We start from the raw sequence: 16,717 nt of genomic DNA, 5'->3' as shown, positions 1-16,717 counted from the left end.
ACGATGCTGCAGAATATCGTCAATACTAAAAGAGATTCAATTACACATGAGAGGGAGTACCATGTTATAAACCTATCACACCATGATGGTTCGTTGTTACTTGTCACTAGGCTCTGGGTGCTATGGGGAAGTGAATCATTGACGGCCGGGAGGGGTTGGGGTCATGGGGTTCGCGTCCGCGCGTAACCGAATATACATTGTAACGAAAAACACGCATGCCGTCTTCATTGTCCTCTTCTTTTCCTTTCTTCTCTTCCTTTTTGTCTCTTCTCTTTTCCTGGAGCTTCTGGATTTCTGGGGATCAAGCATAGTTTCTGTTACCATCTTGTTTAATATCTTGTACGTTAGCATGTCTGTCTTTTAGTGCCAATTTCCCTTTATAATTGGTCACCATGTGTGACTCCCTCATTTCTTTTTTTTTAAACGAATATTTGGACAAGACATCTAAGAAAAATACTGCCGTACTGCGAGCCGTCTCACAGCCTGTGTCATTTACCATCCTAGTGTTTGAGGATGTAAATAGCATCGTGAAGCAATCCTAAGGGTTGCTAAACCAAACAAAAGAATTTTGAACGTAACAAGTCAAAATGGGGTGTGTATGGGCCGCGGCGGGTAAGATTTGGATGGAATCCCCGGGTAGAACGGTGATCAATGCCGTATGTGCTCTACCCGAACGTAGCTGACCAGAGGGGGGGTCCTCAGGCAGGGCGGGGATCAATGCCGTTTCTCCACTGCCTGAGCAACCGGCAAGAACGGGTAAGAATGTGGTCATCGTGGGGGCTGCCTCGCGTGATTACCTTTGAATCAGGAGAGTAGTTATGATTGTTGTCTGCCGACAGACTAGTTCCTCTGAACTATTGTCTGGGACACACTTGTATCGTGAACAATTTTCTGTCGACAGACTAGTTCCTCTGAACTATTGCCTGGGACAAACTTGTTCCTTTAACCATCATTGGGCGTCAAAGGGGTGGTGACGTGGGGCCGTGAAAAATTTTCCGATTTTACACACAGCACTTAACGATAACATTAACGAACAAACATGCTGCAGGTTCCATCAGAAAGGACACCATTTCTCCCAAGGCATTCCTTTTAAAACATCATCTGGACACCTCAGTTATCAGTTGCGAACAGGATCGCAAAGGGGTTCTCGTTTTGGGAGTCAGACTCAATGTCATCATCTTCTCCCGGATGCCATACTCTTGAATGGATAAGTGTTGCCAAAGCTGCATGGTGTGACTTAGGGTCCATCTCGTCGTTTCGGACGAGCCTGTATGAATTGTCACGGTGCCAAATAGTCGTGTCTAATTCTGTGTGGAGGGAGTCGGGGTCGTCATCGTAGGGCGGTGGTCTTTGGTGAGGTTTGTTAAGGAGTTTGATCAGGAAGGGATCATTCGAATCATGTTCAGATTCGCTGGGTGTGGGGCCTGTTGCATAGGGATAGTAGGGAGGCGTGCTGTGGCTGTTGTCTGTGTCACAGTCGCTGTCTCTGCTGCTGCTGTCTATGGGCGTTCCGGGGCGGAGTCTAGAGTTCGGGGGTGGAGTCGAGGTCAAGTCCGTGGATGGGGTGGACGTGTTGGGGGAGGGTGGGGATAGGTGGGCTGTGGGCGGGGCATGATCTGCTGCGTCGAGCGTGACGTGGTGTGCCTGGTTAGACTGCGAGCCATATGCCTTGAGCTGGTTAATATGAAACCACGCGGTCTTCCCGTTGGGGTACTTAATTTTGTAAACGGAGAGGCTTACTTTGTCCGCAATGGAGTACGGACCCGAATACTTTGGTGACAGGAACGTGCAGGGGTTGTAAATGGAGAGCATGACCTGCTGTCCTACTTCAAACTCAGTCGCATGCACTGTCTTGTCGAAACAGGCCTTGCTCTGTTTCTGCCTGGTGCCTAATTCTACTGCGGCTGCTAGCTGAGCCGTTTTTAAATTTTCGACGAATTGCTTCACTGCGTTCTCGTGTGTGAGGGCCGTCACTTCGGGGCTGGTCAAGTCAAGTCCTCATTAAAATTCTGTGTCTTTCATGGGGCGTCCGGTCATGAGAGTGTGTGGGGTGTATCCTGTAAATGTCGAAACAGTGTTACGCAAAAACATTAGTGCAAAAGGGAGAACTGAATCCCAAGTGGTGCTGTTTTGTTGGACCATTTTCCTGAGGGTTGCTTTTAGGGTCCGATTCATTCGCTCCACGATACCACTTGACTGGGGGTCGTATGCGATGTGGAACTTTTGGGTAATGCCAAATATCGTGAGGACGTTCTTCATGACACGTCCCGTAAAATGGGAACCTTGGTCGGATTCAATGCTGCGTGGGAGTCCCCATCACGTAAAGATGTGGTGGGTGAAAATCTTAGCTGTAGTCTTTGCCCTGTTAGTTCTAGATGGGAATGCTACTACCCATTTCGTAAATGTGTCTATCACAACTAAGACATATTTGTGACCATTCCTGCTAGGGGGCAGTGGTCCTATAAAATCAATCTGGAGGTTAGTCCAGGGGCCATTAACGGGGCGGGTGTGGCTAAGCTGAGCTTTCTTTGCATCTCTGTCCGGATTGTTTTGGGCACAGATAAGGCAATTTTCAACATAGTGCGTGACGTCTTCCTTTAAATTCGGCCACCAACAAAGCTGCCTGAGGTGGGCTGTAGTTGGTCAATTCCCTGATGCCCATGACTATCATGGAACAAACAAACGAGCTGATTCCTGTCCTGTTCAGGAACCACATAAAGGGTGTCTTTTAGGATCACACCGCCATGTGTGGTCAGTGCATTTTTAAACCTATCGTATGGGGCTGGAAAGCTTCCTTTTAAAATCTCCCTGAGATTGGATTGGATTGGATTGAATTTGTTTATTGTCACATGTACCGAGGTACAGTGAAAAGTATTTTTCTGTGAGCAGCTCAACAGATCATGATTACTATCTTGCTTCTGGGCTTGCACTAAATCCTCGATATTAGTCTGTGAGACCTGAACTGCATTCACTGGGGCGCTTTCGGGGGGGGTCCAAAAATGTCCATGTCTGGAACCTGCTTTAGCCAGTGCGTCGGCTTTTACATTTCTAGGTGGGGAGGAACGGTGGTGACTTTGTACTTTAGTAATACCAAAAATCCTGTCCTGTGCTTTGTCCAAAATGTGCCGGAGCAATGGGGCTGAAGGGAGGTGTTTTCTGTCTGCGGAAACAAATCCTCTTGCTTTCCAGAGGGGTAGGAATTCTGTGAGGCTGTTACAGACATAGAGGCTGTCCGAGTATATGTCTGCTGGGCTGGGGAAGGAATCTGGGTGATCTATAATGTACGCAATAGCTGCTAGTTCTGCCGCCTGCGTGCCCAAGTGTCCTGGTAGTTTTAACAAGATTTCCTCAAGGGTGCGTCCTCGACATAGATGCCGCATCCTGTAATGTGCTTCCCGTTTTAATACAGTGGACGAACCATCCACATATATTCTCAAAGGTGCACACGTGTCTGTGTGCTGGGGGCTCTGGGATGAACTACCTATCTTTTTTGGGGGGGGGGTTGCGATAAAGGGGCCTGTGTTGTGGTGCGGTGAGATGACTTCACATTCGTGGGGGGTGCCCGGGTACTGAAGGTTGTCGGCTAGGAAAATGTGGGTCTTGGTCCTTTTAACAGTGATGTCCCATCCCTGCAAAAGAAGGGTCCATCTGGCTGCTCTAATCTGGCTTACTGTACCATCGTTAAGTCGGCCGTCTGGTAAAAGTTGGATGGGGGGGGGTGTTCCGTGAGGATTGTGATGGGGTTTAGTCCGTAGATGTATGAAAAGTATTGAACTGCCCAGAAAACTGCGAGCAGGTGCCTTTCACAGGCCGAAAATCCCTGGTCCGCATTATCTAAAACTCTGGAGGGGGTAAGCCACGGGTCTTAACAGTTCGTGCCGTTCCTGGAGGAGCACAGCCGAAAGGGTGCGCTCTGTGCTAGCTATCTCTATAACATAGGGGGAAAGCTGGTCTGGAACCTGTAGTGCGGGGACTTCAATGAGTGCGCGCTTTACAACATCTACCGCATCCGTGTGCTGCGGAAGCCATTCCCAAGAGGCTCCTTTCTTTAGGAGTTCCTAGAGGGGTGCTACTTTGGTGGCGAAACCGACAATATGGTTTCCGCAGTAGCCAACCAGTCCTAAAAACGACCGGAGGGCTGAAACATTCTGGGGAAGGGGCTATTTGACAATCGAGTCAATTCTTTTATGCTCGATCACACATTTACCATGCGTGATAATTGTTCCCAAAAATACCACTTTGTTTTCCAAAATTTGGGCCTTTTTGGGGTTTACTTTGCATCCAATTTGCTGTAGGAGTTCCAGGAGTTCGGACAGAAGCTCGATATGCTCTGCCTTGGTGTCTGTCTGCAGTAATAGGTCGTCTACATACTGGACCAGACATTCGGGGCGAGAAAATTTCGATAAACCATTTGCCAGCTGTTGGTGGAAAATGGAGGGGGAGTTGTGGGATCTTTGTGGAAGGCATGTCCACGTGTACTGCTGACCTTTAAAGGTGAAGGCAAATTTGTATTGGCACGCTTTTGCCAATGGAATGGACCAGAATCCGTTACTGACGTCCAAAACCGTAAAATATCGTGAGTTGAGTCCCTGTTTGAGCATGGTCTCGGGACTTGTGGCTACCGTGGGGGCTGCTGCGGGGGTGACTTTGTTGTGTTCCCGGTAATCGATGGTCAGTCACCATGATCCATCGGGCTTTCTCACTGGCCAAATCGGGGCATTATTAGTAGAGGGTACCGATCTAAGTAGGCCTTGTTCGAATAAGCTGTCAATAACCTTTGAGATTTCTCCCTCTGCCTCTTGGGGAAATCCGTATTGCTTCTGGGGTCTAGAGTCAGGTCCTATTATTTGAACCGAACCAGCCATCCTGCCGCAGTCATGTTTATGACTTGCAAATGCGATCCTGTTCTTCTGAGGAACTGCCCTAACCTGTTTGTCTGCACTAATTGTGGTCGGGTCGAACCAAAATCCGCAGACTGCGCTAATCTTATTTGCATACTCACCTACTGTGAGCGTTGCGAGGACTCTTGCTGACTTTGTCATCCTCCAGACACATTGATTTACTGGGTCAAATGATAGGTTGTGGGAGTTCATGAAATCAATGCCCAAAATGTGTTCTGCTGTGTGGGGCGATCGACCAAAACTATGGGGTGTCTTGTTGTAATATTGCCAATTTGAATGGGTACAGGGGCTGAGATGTGTCCCTGTTGTGAGTGGCTTGTGAAGCTGCTGAGGGTGAATGTGGCTGTAGTGGGCCACATGTCTTTTTGGAACATGGTGGAGGAATTAATTGTGGTGTGGGACCTTCCTGTGTCCCAGAGAAATTTGATGGGCTGATCCCGTATTTTTGCTGCAACGACTGGTCGGCTGGACCTATCCCAAAGGGTGTCGCAGACCCAAATGGGGGAGCCCGAACACCGTCAGTCAGTTCTGTTCAGGTCTGTCTGGTCTGAACGGGTGCTTACACTATGTATGGGCTTTGTCCTGTCATTATTCAGAGTGCCTGCCTGCTGGGCTTTCTGTGGCTTTCGTGGGGCATTGCACTCTCGTGCAATTGTCCACAGTTATAACACTCCTGTGGTTTCTGTGGGGGGCTGTTCCTGCCTGCGTTCACCCATGCAGGGTCCTGGTGTGCTTTAACTGCTTGGATATCTGCCTCTGCCTGCTGTTCTTCGGGTTTTCTAATCACGGGTTTGTTGTGGATAGATTGTCCCCAGGAGCGGGACAACCTTTTAAAAACCCATTTTTCGTTGAGCGCTTCTTCCGAGGGGTCATAATTGGTACAGGCCTCTTGTCCTGCCTCTGTGGCATGGGAGATAAGGGTGCGGGTCCATTTGGCCATGTTGTCTGGGGACAAATGGGCGCGGTCTAAGTTTCCAAAAACGGCTGTAAAATGAATCCACAGGCGTCCAGCAAACGCTGTGTGGTGTTCCGTCTTCTTCTGCCTGCACTTATTCAGGCCTTCTACTGGGTCCCCTTTATTATAGCTGATCGTGTTTAGGATCGCCGTGTGCATCTCTGCAAGGGTGCCTCCTCCTACATTCTGTGGGTCAGGAAGGGCTGCTACAACCGAAGGGTCTAAGCTTAAAACTGTGAGCTTCACTTGCTATCGCTCATCCAGGCCATACATGGTCGCCTGCTGCTTCACTCTAGCAAAGAAGTGGTGGGGGTCTGAGGTGGGGAGGAACGGTGTGATCTTTTAGTACGCATCCTGTAATTGGGTCACGGTTAAGGGGGTGCTGTAAAGGAATTCCACGTCTCCTTCCGATGTGACTGTGCGGTGGGTAGTGACTGGATTCATGGGTGAATCCTTCTAAGTCGGGTCCCGTCAGAATGTTGCCAGTAAATGTTGCTAACTTTGGTTGGCTCTTACTTTGTTGCTCGTTGTGTCTTTACTTAATTTGCTCTGTTTCTATAACCTTTGCTCTAGAGTCGCCAGGTCCGCCATGAGCTTCAAGTCCAAGTACTGATCAATAACTCGACACACCAATTAGTAAGATTCAAATCACAACACATTTATTATACACAGTCAATCACTACTCATGCATAAAACTCTACTTACTAGACTGTCTCTATCACTAAAAGGACTATACTTAGCTTTGGGACAGGCCCTCACCAGGTCAGGGGAACAAATGGCCTTTCATTCGATTCTGAGTCTGCAGGATTCAAAAGCTGGTATGGACTGGTAGCTAGGAGCGCCTATCTCATAGCGTGTGTTAATTGGAGACTTACTTGGTTGCTGCGGCAGCTAGGCAGGTCACTGTCAAGGGTTGTTTCGTGCTGCTGAATGACCCTGCCAAAAAGGACGAATTGAACATGGGGACTCTATTTTATAGTCCCCAGGGGCTTCACGCTCTTCGGGGCGGACCCCGTACCTGGTTCCAAGTGATTGGACTGCGTTCCGATCACTTGGATCGATTTCTCCAATACTGGAGCCGTTCCTTGATCGCTGGGCGGTTCCTGAGTGTCTGTTGGCCTTCCTTTGTCTTGGCTCCTGCTGGCGCCGAGGAGTCTGGCTTGGCCTTATTCACCTTAAATGTTTCAATTGTTCCCGGTGATCGCTCATTAATATGCGGATGGTTGCTAGTTTCAGTGCTGTCTGGGTTTCTGCAAAGTCTAATACACTGGAAACTTTGCACCTGCTTGCTTTTCCTGGCTTGACTGAATTTCCCTGCATTCTTTGCGGATCTCCATTTTAAGTCGGGAAGTGGCCAACCCAGGTGGCTACCTCTGTACCTAAATTCCATTATCCCACCTTATCTCCAAATCCCTGAATTAATTATTCCTACGTGGCAAAAGTCTGATTTTAATCTTTAAAGTTTCAATGACATCTATGATCATTTTTTGGACACCAACTTTCTTGAAACGTTTGATGAACTTTTTGACAATATTAATACATTTATTATATTTTGTTTATTTTTTCTTAGCCAATTTTCTCTGTATCCACATCTTCTTTTGATAGTACTGGCTCACTGTTATACCATATTTTCACATTATGGTACATCACCAATGGTAGCCTAGTCAATTGTATCCAATGCCAATTTGGTTCTCATTCTTCATCTACACCTACATACTTCCAGCTGTGATTTCTGATTGGAATCAGGAATAGGAATGATTGTTGATGCTTTCCCTGCCTCAACTTAGAGCATTGTACAGTTTTCACTACTGCACATGTCTTAAGATCCAGCCCAGGCCCTTCCTGATCTGTATAGCTCAGCTAGTCTCTGAACATGAATTGGTTTTAGGACAACTCTGCACTCTCAGTGAGCAGTGGCACTCACAGGAGCACATTGCAGGCAATCTCGACGACGCGCGCGGCCCCTTATTTTTTGCCCACTGATTTCCTGTCTGGTAGGTCATTTTGACTTTGTGTGATAGAATAAAATGGACGATTGAGATGGGTGTTTAACATGGAAATGAATATCAGTGGAGATGTAAAACAGGCTGCTGATTTGTTCTCACCTGTTTTAAGATATCTCACAAAGTCAAAAATCAACCTGGCTGCCACCCCCACCCCCAGTTGAGGGCATGAAACTGACTCTTTTAATTGGACTTAGCTGAAGATTTGTGTTTGATTTGATTTTAAAATTCAGGTCATGAACACCTTCAGGTTTCAGCAAAGTGATACGCCAGCATGTAAGTGTCTCTGTAATGTGCACTTCCAGCGACAGGATGGCATAAAAATCTGTGTTTAATAATGTTCTGAAATGGATGTTCCGGCCAAAGGAACGGATAAAGAGAGTAATCATAAAGAACATGACTAGCATACAAGGTCTTTCTGTAGTTGAGCCAATTTCATGTGTGAAATGCAAAATTCAGATCGAAGATAGTGTGTTTCAATTAATGCTCGGTGCTGTAAAATAGATGAATTACTATTCAAAAATAAGTCAGTCAAATTCTCCAGCAACTCCCACGACTAATCAGCAATTACCACCACAGAAAAGTCAATAGAAATCAAAAGACAGGATGATTTGCTAGCATACTAGCACCGAGTTATTTCAGACTGTTAAAAGCCCAAATATTTATTGCCAGACACTGCAAGTTCCTTCAGGCAGCATTTTCATTTACTGCTAGTAATCCAAAGTTAGTGGAGATTGTTCACATGCAAAGCCTTGAGGACGAATAAGACTATTTTAATCTAACGAATATGATACCGTTTGCAGTTGTGAGTAAAGTTGGAAAATGGGGAAGAGCTAAACTCCGACATAGGGACACAGACCCTGTTTGCTTTAACCAAACAGAGGGAGGAAGAAGACAGACATGGCACACACCACTATGACATATTTCCTGCTGAAATTAGCAGACCGGCCACCATTTTTACAAAAATAATCAAGGGTCAATTGAGCTTTTCAACATGCCAATTGAGCCCAATAATACCCTGCCCCATGCCATAATACGGTTAATGTGGGCAGGTGGGAGGAGTGGGCAGCCGTTGTTAAAAACTATTTTAATGGGAAAGAGGGAAGGGGGCACTATCTAGCTCTTGGGTGTGCCCTTTGCTCATGGGGGTTGGCGGGGAGAGAAATCCGCCAAGCTGGTATCCTTCCTTTCTACCTATCTGCTTGCTCAGTAAAACTCCCCAGGCCCCCTCCCCAGGGCCCCTCCCTAAACTGCGTAAACCCTCCCAACTCTATACCCCAGACCTACCTAGCTCCAGCCATGGGCCTTCTTCTTGCACCTGTTTGCAGTCCTGGCACAGCCCATTAATGAGCTCTTGGCACCTCCCAAAAGTGGGCCCTCCTCCCTTGTGAGGGGCGCAAGATCCACTGGCAGCCTATATAGCCTGCCCACAGCATGTTATGGCTTTGGGGTGGGCTGGTGTGGAGTGAGTCGGCTCCATGCTAGCTTTGCTTCTGGGGTTTTATAATCTTTATTGTCACAAGTAGGCTTACATTAACACTGCAATGAAAGGGGGGTGGGGGGCTGTTGAGGCACGTGGTGAACCGTCTGCCTCCACCCGTAAAATGCTACCCAACATTTCAGACCTTTCATCGGAAATTAGTTTAGGCGAAGGTTTGTCAACCTGAAACATTAATTCTGTTTCTCTCTCCAAAAACTGAGTGTTTCCACCAATAAGAGATTAAAAGGTACATCCACAAGAACACTTGAATTGGAGCTACCACATTGCATCACCATAGCGAGCTGCAGTACGGCACTCCTGTTACATCAAATCACTGACAATGCGTAATCCATTGCGCAATCAGAAACAGGTGCATACTGACATGACTCTGGTCAATCTGCACGTCTCACAATTGCATTCCCAGCATTCTTCCTGTTGCCTCCAAGACATTGTAAATCACAACCTCCCAAACTCTCACAAGTCTTTTCTGGGAATTTAAGAAACAGCATTTCAGTCCTTCCTCGGCTGACTTGGGTCTCCTAATCTAGAGTCCTTTGTCTTGATTTGCACCAGTTGTGACACAGAAATTATTTGCTCTATGTAAATGAGGCACTTTCAACCTGTATATTTAAGATAAACTAAAATGTGATGCCACAGAGGTTTGCTGCCCACTGGAGCATGGTGGTCTTTGCATCTAGTAATCCTATATTTCAAACTCCAACTGATCCTTAAAAATTCAATCAGTGCATATTCTGTAACTATTTGAATTTCTCAGCATTGCCAAACTTAATATGAACACCCTCCTCCGTAATAACCATGGGCTACATTTGTGCTGCTCACCTAGTAATTTATTAAATCTATGTTATAATTTGCAAACCAATTGTGATTTAATGCTTTGACTGCTATTTCCTGCAAGATTTTATCGGCAAAATGCACAACCAGGAAACAGCTTGCTGAATCAAATTGTTAGCTGCAAAAAGGAAATTGAATCTTGGAGTCAATTAAATGACGTGTGGTGGAAATCTTTTCCTCTAACGCAACAGTCATCAAGTGGCAAGACCAGTGACTACTTTGCAATCAGCAACATTGCATTTATATTGTGGATTGCTCAACATTGTGAATCTGTGCTTCTCATATTGTGATAGAGCTGTATTGTGATGGATGTAAGAAGTTGATATGCATATTGTGTTACATGTATCTGGTGCAGTATCAAAGTGAGGGGCAGCCCGACGCCGGAGTGGTTCCCGCCACTCCATCCCACCGGGACCTCTCGCCCCGCCGGGTAGGGGAGAATCCCAGCCCAGGTCTGTAGCAATGGGTAGTAGTTAGTTTTCTGAAAGCTAAAAGCTGAACAACAGCATTTTCAGAAAGCTGTCAGATTCAGCATTAATCTGACAGACAAGGATCAGCAGACTGTTTACTGGAAGGATTTCTCCCTCCGTCTCTTCAAGCAGTCTTTCAAAGAACTCTTTGGGCGGGATTCTCCAATAATGGGGCTATGTCCCCACGCCAGCGTGAAAAGTGGCGCCAACCATTCCAGCGCCAATGGTCCCTGATAATCAGGAATGCTCCCCTTCCTAGGGGGCTAGGTCAGCGCGGAGTGGTCCCCGCAGCTCCAGCCAGCGTGGAACGACCGACACGAGTTCACGCATGCGCGGAACGGCTGGCGTGATTCCGCGCATGCGCACTATGGCCGGCGTGATTCCACGCATGCGCAAGGATTCCCTTCTCCGCTCCAGCCCCCGGGAAATATGGCGGAGCCCTACAGTGGCCCGCCGCGGTGGAACATAGGCCCCCACAGAACCAACTCTCCCGCCAATCAGTAGGCCCCGATCGCAGGCCAGGCCACCGTGCCCCCCCCTCCCCCCAGGGTTGGATCCCCCTGCATCCCCTTCAGGACGGCCCCCGCAGATACACCTTCCAGGTCCCGCCATGTGGGACATGAGTAACCCACGCCAGCGGGACTCGGTGACCACTCGACCCGTCGGGAACCGTTGGATCGCCGGGGGGGGGGGCACTTTCAACTGCCCCCGACTGGCGCAGCGGGAATCCCGCGGGCACCCAAGAATCGGCGGGGGAGAATCGGGAAGCCGGCATCAGGTCAGCGTGGCGCGATTCTCGCGTCCACCCGGGGATTCTCCGACCTGGCGCGGGGTCGGAGAATCCCGGCCAGGATCTAGAGGCTGGCAAGTAATGTGTTTGCTAACTTTATTTATAAGCATATTTTGACCTGTGATGGGCTTTGTTTGATTGGAGAGAAAGAAGGTATCAGCCAGAAGCTGAAGTGTTTCCTTTCATTTCATTGTTAAGCATTGATAACTGGTAATCAAGGTAGTTTAATAATGTGTTAATAATATAGTTTGTTTTAATAAAGCACACCCCTATTTGTGCGTGGTGTCACTCCTGGAATGAAGTATCCTTTCCTCTCAGTTTTACAAATTTAAACAAAGATTTGGGGTTCTTGTCAGTAGCCTAGCAGATGTTGGGGTCTGGTCCGGTATTATATTAGTACAGATCCATATTTGTGTGGTGATCTCTGCTTCCAGCTACTAAATATTAAAACTGAGATTCCAGTCTGGCAAGGAGCACGTGTATCATCTACACTTGGCCAGAATTTGGGGAAGACCCAGTTCTTTCAGGAATCCACACCATTTGTTCTGTCTTGCCATTTACCACAAGTTGGGACACTGTCAGAGCTGCCCACACCAACCCTGCACTTAGAGGTTTTCTCTTTGCGGAGCTTTGCCAATCACCCCACCAAAACATTGGTGGTAGAGACAAAGATCTTGAAAATATTATTTATTTAGGGTTGCAGCAGGCTCAGCCAAAGCTATGATGAGAGGTCTTGAGAAAACCCCATCGGTGCCAAAATTAACCAAACAGACTGCAACTTTACAAAGTGGCCAGGATTTTACCGGCAATTCTTAAATCAGTTTAATACTGAACAGCAGTTGTATTCCATGGACTGCCAACTTTTAAGTAAGGCAACGTCCTAAAGATGTCCGATATCAGTCTTGCGCAAAGTTAGAACGGGATCTGAATCCAAAATTCAACACATACATCTGGGTTGACGCTCCAGTGCAGTACTGAGAGAGTACGCATTTCAGATCAGAGGTTGAACTGAAGCCCTGCCTGCCCTCGGGTGGATGTAAAAAATCCCATAGCATTATTACAAAGATAACTAGGGGACTTCTCCCTGAAGTCCTCGTCAACACTTGTCCCTCAGTCAATATAACTAAATTGGATTCTCTGGTCATTGTCAAAATACTCTTCTTTGGGAGTTTGCAATGTGCAAATTTCACCTTGGTGTTTGCTACATTATGGCAGTGACTACTATTCAATAAAGTATCTTATTGAATATAAAGCACTTTGGGACTTTCTGAGATCATGAAAGGCATCAGGTGACATTCAGCCAAAACATTTTTAAGGGTGAGATTCTTTCGCCCACCCCCTGCTGCAAGATCACCACGGGTGGGACACGGACCATGTAAAGGTCCATTGACCTCGGGCGGGAATTTCCGGTGCCGGGTGAGTGCGGCCGTAGAATCCCGCCCTAAGTGTCACTTTGGGTGAGTTTGGCAGGATGTTTCTTGCCAGTTTTTGGGTGAGATCCACACTTTGAGCCTTGAGGTTTCTCTCCAGTCAAGCCCACACTTTTTCAACACTGTGGACCTTAACTCGCAGGTGCAACTGGCTCCTCAGAGATGTGGCTGCAACTTTTAAAAGATGCCCTGACCTCTAAGTGAGGTCCCCACAGCCACGCCCCCTCCCACCCCCACCCCCACAGGCAATGTCACTCTCCGCACACATGGGCATTACCCCACCCCTCCAAGTAAGGACACCCTGATATGGGGTCACAGAGGGAAGCCCCTTTTCAGGCTCCCCCCCCCACCTCACTATCAGGCTCCTCCCCTTTCTGGATCCCAATCCTTCAACCCCCCCAACCTTTATGAGGCCTTGTCAGATCCACTCTTCACCCCCTCATCCCTCCTTTCATGGACTTGGCCCCCCCTCAGGCCCAGACCCTTGGCAGTGCCACGCTGGCACCCAGGCACTGACACCCAGGCACCCTAGCAGTGCCCTTTCCAGCCTGGAAGTATCACCCAGGCACCTTGGCAGTGCCAGCCTGGCAGTGCCAAGGTGCCTGGGTGCCAATGGGAGAGCCCGGGTGCGACCCTGCCCTGTCCCCAACCACCCTGTGGTCTCTAATGGCATGGGCGATCCCCAGGTGCCGTTACTCCTGGTCCATGTTTGTGTGGGCCAGTACTAAATGGCACCCTGGCGAGATCTCGCAGGCACGGCTGTTAGTTCCTGGGCACCGGGAGAATCCGGGGCAGCATATTTAAATGAGCATAATGCGTCATTTAAATATGCTGATCTGAATCTCGCGCAGCACAGGTGATATCCCGATCACAACGTCTTCCGGGGTTCGGATGAATCTCACGAGACATCAAATGTCGCGGGCCTCTTGCGAGATTCACTAGCCTCGTTGCAATACCAAGTTGGGCGCAACAAGGCCAATAAATCGTGTCTATCATATAAATGCGTGTCTTTCTTTCAAAATGAAGAAACATAAAAGTGACAATATAATTTAATATGGGCGGGATTCTCCAGCCGCGTCCGCCCGGCGACGGGAGAATCTCGTCAATCTCTCCTGAGGTCAATAGAGTTCTCCATTGTACGCGGCTCGCCCGTGGCGTTCTTGCGGCGGGCAGAGCGTGGGAATCCAGCCCTATGTCATCCAGCTGAGCTAGTGATTTACTTTCAACACACCACTGAGCTCTAACTAGCATCCTGCCCATGCTGCACTTCATAAAATGAGAACATTTCATTTTTAGTTATTTCAATTGAAGAAAATAATGTCATTTGCAACTCTCATTGCCAACATGGATATTGATCCAGTGAGTGATATTACAAATGTGCACGGTACAGTGGCACAGAGATCCCAGCTCAAAAGGTCCTTCTGCATGCATTGTAGCCCAAATGTAGCCCATTTTTGCAAAGAAATGTCTGTGGTGACAGCATTATCACCGAATAACAATAGTGCAAGCCCTACTTTTGGAAAAGTTAGGAAGCACAATATGAAGTAAAGGTTTCCGATAAATGTCGTGGAACGAATGACCAAATCGTGAAAGATGAAGTTAAATGCAGAGGAGAGTGGAGAGGACAGCTTACCCATAGGTCGGGAGAACAAAGAGTGGGAGTGAAAAGGTATAACTGTCAGGAAGAGCGAAAAGAAGTGAAAACCTAGGTGGGAAAAGACAGAGGTTGGGGAATCTAAGATGGAAAATGATAAACTGAAATAGATTTTGAAGCAAGATGAAGAGATAAGATAAAGAGTCCAATACTTTGGCTATTATCAGCGGTTGATAAAATCTGACTGCGTGCAATTTGACCGAGTGGAGGAGCCTGCAGTTAATAGCCTCATGGACAGGGGCTTGCTGGTCACTTGAGCTTCATGGGGGACCCAGTGATAAGGAAAAAAATGAATGTATCCTGTAATCCTGCTGCCAATGTTCCACGGCAGATCAGAAGGGTTTTGTCCTGGTAAACAATGCATCTATGACCTGCTTAATGTGCAAAAGTGCATAATAGTACAAATGGGAGGGTGGAAATGCCTTCTCCCTGCAGTGAGATTACAATAGCGTGTAAGTACTGAGAGCAATGCATAAGTAAGGCTTGAAGCAATTTATTTAGCCTTGGTCCCAGGATTTCAGTTGAGTTGGGAGCAATGTAATTGTATTTCAGTAACATTTCTGCAAAATATATTAAATAATGGTGAGTGGGAATAATTACAGTAACATTCTCATCTCGACATTAACCTATTGAGCTCCTTCTTCACAGTTTACACTGTCACCAATGATGAGGTTATTTATGATAATTACTTTTATACGCCTTTTATTCTTGTTCTAAAAAAACGCAGGAACATTTCTTCCAAATGAATTTTGTGCTGCCATGCTAAAAGGAACAAATATTTAAGAGGTTTATTGCAGTGCTTTTCCTGAATTTGATCAGATTCTGTGTACTCTCTGGTCATGGGTTTTGATCCTTCATTAAAAATATGTCCAATGACCTGAATTTTCTGGATAGCATTTATGTAGAAATGAACCTGGAAGTATATCTACAGGCTTACAGCTATGCCTGATCTCTCAGACACATTTCACTCACAACCAGTGAAATCAAGATAATTGTGGAGGTCCAGGTATTCCAGGATAGTAGCACAAGCCACATCACTTGCTGAGCCCCTCAGATCTCTGTTCATCTCGCAGGAATGTGATTCATGCAACAAGACCTGGGCAGTAGTCAAGCTTGGGCAGTTAACTGGCGAGTAGCATTCGCTCCACACAAGTGCCGGGCAACGAACATCTCCAACAAAGACAAAATCCAACCACCGCCCCTTGACCATCACTGAATCCCCCACTACCAACATCCTGAGGGTAACCATTGACCAGAAATTGAATTGAAGCAGCCAAATAAATACTGTGGCTCCAAGAGCAGGTCAAAGGCTGGGAATATGGCAGCGATTAACTCGCCTTCCGACTCCCAATCATCCACAAGGCAGGAGTGTGATGAAATATGCTCCACTTGCCTGGATGAGTGCAGCTCCAACAACACTCAAGAAGCTCGACACCCTGGGGGCGGCATGTGGCACAGTGGTTAGCACTGGGGCTGCGGCACTGAGGATCCGGGTTCGAATCCCGGCCCTGGGTCACTGTCCGTGTGGAGTTTGCACATTCTCCCCATGTCTGCGTGGGTTTCACCCCCACAACACAAAGATGTGCAGGTTAGGTGGATTGGCCATGCTAAATTGCCCCTTAATTGGAAAAAAATTATAATTGGGTATTCTAAATTTATAAAAAAATACAGAAGCTCGACACCATCCAGGAAAAAGCAACCCGCTTGATGGCACCCCATCCACCATCCCTAATATTCATTTGCTCCACCATTGACACACAGTGGCAGCAGTATGTATCATCTACAAGAAGCACTGCAACAGCTCATCAACACTCCTTCAAAAGCTCCTTCAAACCTGCAACCTCTGCCGCAGAAGGACAAGGGCAGCAGATGCGTGGGAATACCACCACCTGGAATTTTCCCTCCAAGCCACTCACCATTCCGACTTGGAAATCTATCACCGTTCCTTCAATGTGGCTGAGTCAAAATGCTGGAATTCCCACCCTAACAGCACTATGGGTGTTCCTACACCACAAGGAATGCGAGAGTTCAGCAAGGCAGCTCACTGTCACCTTGCCAAGGGCAATTAGAGGTGTGCGATAAATACTGGCCTAACCAGCATGCCCACATCTTGTGAAAGAATAACAAAAGGTGGTAGTGTTTCTAGGTGGGGACCAATTGCCAGCAGTGTCACAGGGTATGG

This window comes from Scyliorhinus torazame, chromosome 3, assembly GCF_047496885.1.
Source record: "Scyliorhinus torazame isolate Kashiwa2021f chromosome 3, sScyTor2.1, whole genome shotgun sequence".
Classification (NCBI taxonomy): Eukaryota; Metazoa; Chordata; class Chondrichthyes; order Carcharhiniformes; family Scyliorhinidae; genus Scyliorhinus; species Scyliorhinus torazame.
Note: the sequence above shows the minus strand (reverse complement) of the source record.